The following is a 6,602-nucleotide window of genomic DNA, read 5'->3' on the forward strand; positions in this document are numbered from 1 at the left end:
GATTATAATTTTTGTTAACTTCCCTGATGTTCAGTAGTACTGATTGTCATACAGATGTATGAAGACACTGCTCTGGAAACTGTGCTTTTGCTGTGGTGTAAGTTTTATATCCCGTTACTTTTTTCTGCATATGGTTACAGACTTAAAGAGGAAGTCCATCAACAACCCAGTTTCCAAAAAAGTTGAGACGCTGTGCAGAATGTAAATACAAATAGGATGCAATTATATGCAAATCATGTGTACCATTTTTAACATAAAATAAAACAAAGATAACATATCAAACATTGAAACTGAGAAGTGTTATTGTTGTTTGAAAAATATATGTCCATTTTGAATTTGATGCCAACAATACCTTCCAAAAAAGTAGGGACGGACATGTTTACCACTGTGTTATCAGGACTCAGGTCAGTGTTGGGGAACTGAGGAAACCAATTGCTGTAGTTTTGAAAGTGAAATGTTTTCCATTCTTGCTTAACATAGCATTTCAGCTGCTCAGCTGTTGTCTCCTTTTGTTGTATTTTTCATTTTATAATGTGCCAAATATTTTCAGTGGGTGACAGGTCTGGACTGCAGGCAGGCCAGTTGAGCACCCGGACTCTTAATATGGAGCAATGCTATTGTAATACATGCAGAATGTGGTTTGACATCGTCTTGCTGAAATAATCAAGGCCTTCCCTGAAAAAAAGATGTTGTCTGGATGGCAACATATGTTGCTAAAACAGCATTAATAGTGCCTTCATAGATGTGCATGTCAGCCATGCCATGTGCACTAATGCCCCCCTAAACTATCGTGAATACTGGCTTTTGAACTGTGCACTGATAACAAGCTGGGAGGTCTTTAGCCTGGAGGACATGATTTCCAAAAAGAATTTCAAATGTTGATGCGTTGGACCACAGGACCCCTTTTCACTTCCCCTCAGTCCATTTTAAATCAGCTCAGGCCCAGAGAAGGTGACACCATTCATGTTTATGTACAGTTTCCTCTTTATTTTTTATATTTTTAACTTGCGTTTGTGGATGCAGTGACTAAGTGTTTCATAGACAGTTGTTTTCAGAAGTGTTTCTGAGCCTGTGCAATGATTTCCACTACAGAATCATATCTGTTTTTAATGCAGTGCCATCTGAAGGCCCAAGGATAATGGTCGGGAAATACTGGATTTTGGCCTTGTCCCTTACATAAACAGATTTTAATGATATTATGTACCATAGATGATGAAAAGTTCATGTTGAGAACCTTATTCTTAATTTGTTGCACTATTTGATGGTGCAGTCATTCACAGAGTGGTGGACCCCTCCTCATTTTTACTTCTGAAAGACTCCGCCTCTCTGGGGTGGTTTTTTATACACAACCATGTTACTGACCTGATGCCGATCAAACACCAGGTGTTTTTTTTTTTTTTTTAGGATTATTACGAGTCTTTTGTTGCCTCGCAACTTTTTTATTTATTCATGGTGCCATTTTATTCACTATCCAAAACCACTAGTGAACCTACACGTCTTCTAAGGTTAATGATGTATGAGTATTTACTGTAATTGCAATGTTTATTGTAAAGTAGTGCTAGGTTTGAAAGAATTTTGAGGACTTGCTTCTAGTAATTGATATATATATATATATATATATATATATATATATATATATATATATATATATATATATATATATAGACCAAAACAGATGAGATGTTTCATAACACTGAGTCTGTGTAAATTTATCTTTTAGCTTTTTAGAGTCAAAGTCTGTACTGCTCTTATTATTAGTGTTATTCTACGTAAAAAAAATAATAAATTAGCAGAAGATTTCAGTAATTCATGGAAATAAATAATTTAAAACAGGCATGCTAGTTTTCTATATCAGCTGCTCTATTTTTGCAGAGCCCACCATGGCAGACAGCAGCTTAATGGTGATACACGGCGCGACCATCACACACCCACACTAGTCTCTCACGTACCTGCACGACCTTGAGTGAATTACTGTCATTATACATTACAGTTTTATCACTAATAGGCCTATTTATTATTAGATCAACAGACAATTAATGAGAAAAATTGATGGACATGGATGCATATTTACTATTATTTGATAAATAATTGCATTAAAGATCTATTTCTGTGCACCAATGAACTACATTTATCAAAAACTATAATGTTGAATAAAATGTGACTTATTAAGGATTCTAGGAGGTTGCGACAACGTACAGACAACACAGCATAGTTTTGCAGTCTCCTCAAGGTTGTCACAATGTCACAACCTCCTAGAAAGTTGTCAGACAACATTGTCACAACTTTCTGAGGAATTACATTTCAGCGTTGTGACAACATAGAGAGCACCAAGCAGACGACGCTGTGGGCACCAAAACAGTACGTTGTCACAACATAACTGTTTGTGTGGTAAACATCTAACATTAAACATTTTAAAAGACCTGTCACTCCAAATCAGATGACCAATGGAGAGTGCAGGTGTACACCCTGTTAAAAGTGCCAAAAGCAAAATAGCACTTTTAAAAAGTTATCAGCAAATAAAAATGATATCAGAATGAGTAAAAATGAGTAGTGTTTTTTATTGAGAAGTCATTATTTGTATTAGTAACATATTTGGGCATTTTGATCATATTTTGTTTGTGTATTTTATCATTTAATTTAAAGCTTTTGGCACAAAATTAACTCCATTTACCTCTTTCTATGCTCACTAAATCTGATGTAATATGAACTCAGACATGTTTATGGAGTTAGCTAAACCCATAAGATCCACAACTGTTTGTGACCTTAGAGCCCACAAGAAGGTCAAATTGCCCCTGACCAAATGTCCTAAATGTAAGGGTAAATATATATTTGGGCATGAAGGATTTAAAATTTGAATGGATGGAATGGGAAGAATGATATTTTGACAGGGTCTGCGATTAAAAATAGGGTAAACAGGGTCAATGCCCCTGTTCTACACCACTAAAGAATAAGATAATTAGTATACGATTAGTAAAAGAATGTAGAAATTTTGTCATTGATACACACATTGTACTGATACATAAAACACTGCCACCTGGTGGCAAAAAAGAATGCAACACAAAACTATTAGAAAAATAGAAAAAGAAAATTGATCCGATTTCAAAATTGTCCTTGTTTAAATGTAGAAATGTTACATCAACTGCAGAAGGACACGTAGTTTAGGGTTATAGGGTTATGGGTTGGTTTTACTGTAGAAATATAAAACCTTAACCCTTTAGCCCCAATAGAAAGAAGCATCAGTGCTCAGCCCTTGGGATTTAGGCGCTGCATACACTGCTAAAGAAAAGCCCACCAGACACAAAATTTCATACAAAAGTACTGCATGGAAAGCCCTTTCAAACAAGTTAATGAAGAAAACTTCAGTTTTATCAAATGTATTTTGAAATTTCTTTTCCACAAACAGGAGCCACAACACTGGAACTTATGCAGTTAAAAGGGGAGACAAGAGAAAGAAGCAATGACCAATCAGACTGTTAACTTGTGTCCCACTGAAGTTTCACACCAGAAGATATGCCAAGTGGGAGATATAACAGCTGGTAAAAATGTCATTGCGTCAAATTACTTTATTTAGTTACATAATGTAGTCAGTACAAATAATTGGCTGCTCTGGGTCTCAAAACTGGCCTACAGCTCTGCATGCACTTTCTCTCTTTACACCTCAGTTCACTACGGAGTCACTGTGAAACGTCTACACAGTAGACTATATGCTTATGTGTCTGTCATAAGCATCTGTAAGAAGCTTCAAATATCTGGGCTTGAGCTGCTTTAAGGTTCTTATTTCAATTTTACATTCTACCTTAAACGGAGCAGCAGTTTTATTCTGGTGCGTTTAGATGCTAGAACAGAGGTGCACAACTCTGTCCCTGGAGAGCCAGTGTTCCACTACAGTTTCCCCTACTCAAACACCTGCCATAAAAAAGCTTTAATCAGGTGTGTTTGAGCAGGAAAATGAACTGTGCTGAACACTGGCCCTCCAGGATAAGAGTCCTGTACCCCTGTTACTGTGGCATCTTGTAAGATAGAATGGAAAATTCAAAATAGGTAGTTCATTTCAGCCTCAGAATGTGTTCCTGTAAATCACTATTACCTTAGCACTGACCCCTTAAGCTAGCGGAGTTTTGCCTTACGTTTTAATTTTGACATTGTGACATTTATAGCCCAAGTAGAAATCCTTCAGGTTTAAGAGTGGACTGGAACTGTCGACAGAGTGCATGTTCCAAACATTGAATCACTTTTAAAATGGACTGGTTCAAGTGATTCAAAGCTTCAGAAACCATCACTTCTCAAAAGAACAGATTTTCTGACCAAGTTGACATAAGGGACATGAAAGGGTGCCACATCATAAATGAGCTCAAAAATGATCCCAAATAAACGGTTTTAGCATTATGAAAAATTTGATGTCTGTTTTACACGGAATTGTTTCAGAAACTTCAAACAAGAGCTTTTACTGTGTATTTTTATCATTATCATTTGCCTTAAAAATGTATTTCCATCAGCAGAAGCCAAAATAAAACTTTTTTTTTTGTGTAGAAAAGTAAAGAAAATGTTTTTAAAAAGCTTCTATAGACTTATTAGGTCAGGTGGAAGTAGAAATACAGTGGTGTTAATTTGATTACATTAGTCTTAAAATAATCTTTTAAGAGAGTGGAAATAAATCTTTTAAATTGAAAAAAATATTTGCATGACAAATGATTCATGCTTTGGGCAGTTTTTGTTTCTTCATCTGTTGAGCAGAGTTTCAAATAATATTCTTCTGTCCACTCAAAACAGCAGTTCAGCTTAAGGTGTTTTAAACCAAAACAACAACAACAACAACAAAAAAGCTCTTCACCCAATAAATGATTTACCTTCAATCAAACCGCTGCTGAGTGTTAAACAGTGTTAACTTGGACAGCTGAGCAGAGCTGGTTGTGGTGCTATGGCCAGCTTAGCTAGCAGGCTAACAGCAGTAAATAGCACAGCACTGGTTCAAAAAATTTTATTGTTTTAGTGACATGACACTATTACACAAAGGCAAATGAGTGTGTGTGTATATATACACACACCTCAAAGATATAGCACCAGATCACATTCAGAGAACCTCTCAGTTTCTATCCAACAGCCCAAAATGATTATATAACTGACTACTAATAACTTTCCTACTTAGACATTTTACAGACAGCAAAGGTTGGAGATGGCCTGAATCTGAAACAGTTTAGACTGGACTTAGTTTTGACTGAATCTGCAATAGTTTAGACTAAATATGATAGCTTTGACTGAATCAAAACAGTTTAGACCTCAGCTGAATACCGGATTTGGTACAATTAACACTGGGGACGTCAAAAGGTTCAGATTGGATTTGATAGTTTGGACTGCACCTGAAACAGTTTATACTAGGTTTGGTACAGTTTAGACTGGACATGAAACAGTTTTGTTAGAGGTTAGATTTGATAGTTTAAACTGGATTTGGAGAGGTATGAATCACACTGCAATAAACAAACACAACAGCTTGCATTTACACATGAATCTTTTGTATTTCAGGATGGAAAAGAAAAAGAAAAGCTGGTTGGTAAATTACCTAAAAGCTTTTAATAAAATAGCCAAGTTCTTAACATCTCTGTTTAAGAAGGTAAAACATTGCACCAAAGGAATAATTTGTACAACAGTCGCAGTCTGTTATATACATTTCATTCATTGATTTTATATATATATATATATATATATATATATATATATATATATATATATACACACACACACACACACACACACACACACACACACACACACACACACACACACACACTGCTCAAAAAAAAAAAAAAAAAGGGAACGCTCAAATAACACATCCTAGATCTGAATGAATGAAATATTGTCATTGAATACTTTGTTCTGTATGACCTCGCTACAATGCCTGGGCATACTCCTGATGAGGTGGCGGATGGTCTCCTGAGGGATCTCCTCCCAGACCTGGACTAAAGCATCCACCAACTCCTGGACAGTCTGTGGTGCAACGAGGCGTGGGGGATGGAGCGAGACATGATGTCCCAGATGTGCTCAATCGGATTCAGGTCAGGGGAACGGGCGGGCCAGTCCATAGCTTCAATGCCTTCATCTTGCTGGAACTGCTGACACACTCCAGCCACATGAGGTCTAGCATTGTCCTGCATTAGGAGGAACCCAGGGCCAACCGCACCAGCATATGGTCTCACAAGGGGTCTGAGGATCTCATCTCGGTACCTAATGGCAGTCAGGCTACCTCTGTTCAGCCCTCCAAAGAAATGCCACCCCACACCATTACTGACCCACTGCCAAACCGTCATGCTGAAGGATGTTGCAGGCAGCAGATCGCTCTCCACGGCATCTCCAGACTCTGTCACGTCTGTCACATGTGCTCAGTGTGAACCTGCTTTCATCTGTGAAGATCACAGGGCGCCAGTGGCGAATTTGCCAATACTGGTGTTCTCTGGCAAATGCCAAGCATCCTGCACGGTGTTGGGCTGTGAGCACAACCCCCATCTGTGGACGTCGGGCCCTCATACCATCCTCATTGAGTCGGTTTCTAACCGTTTGTGCAGACACATGCACATTTGTGGCCTGCTGGAGGTCATTTTGCAGGGCTC

This window comes from Pygocentrus nattereri, chromosome 22 (assembly GCF_015220715.1).
Source record: "Pygocentrus nattereri isolate fPygNat1 chromosome 22, fPygNat1.pri, whole genome shotgun sequence".
Taxonomy (NCBI): domain Eukaryota; kingdom Metazoa; phylum Chordata; class Actinopteri; order Characiformes; family Serrasalmidae; genus Pygocentrus; species Pygocentrus nattereri.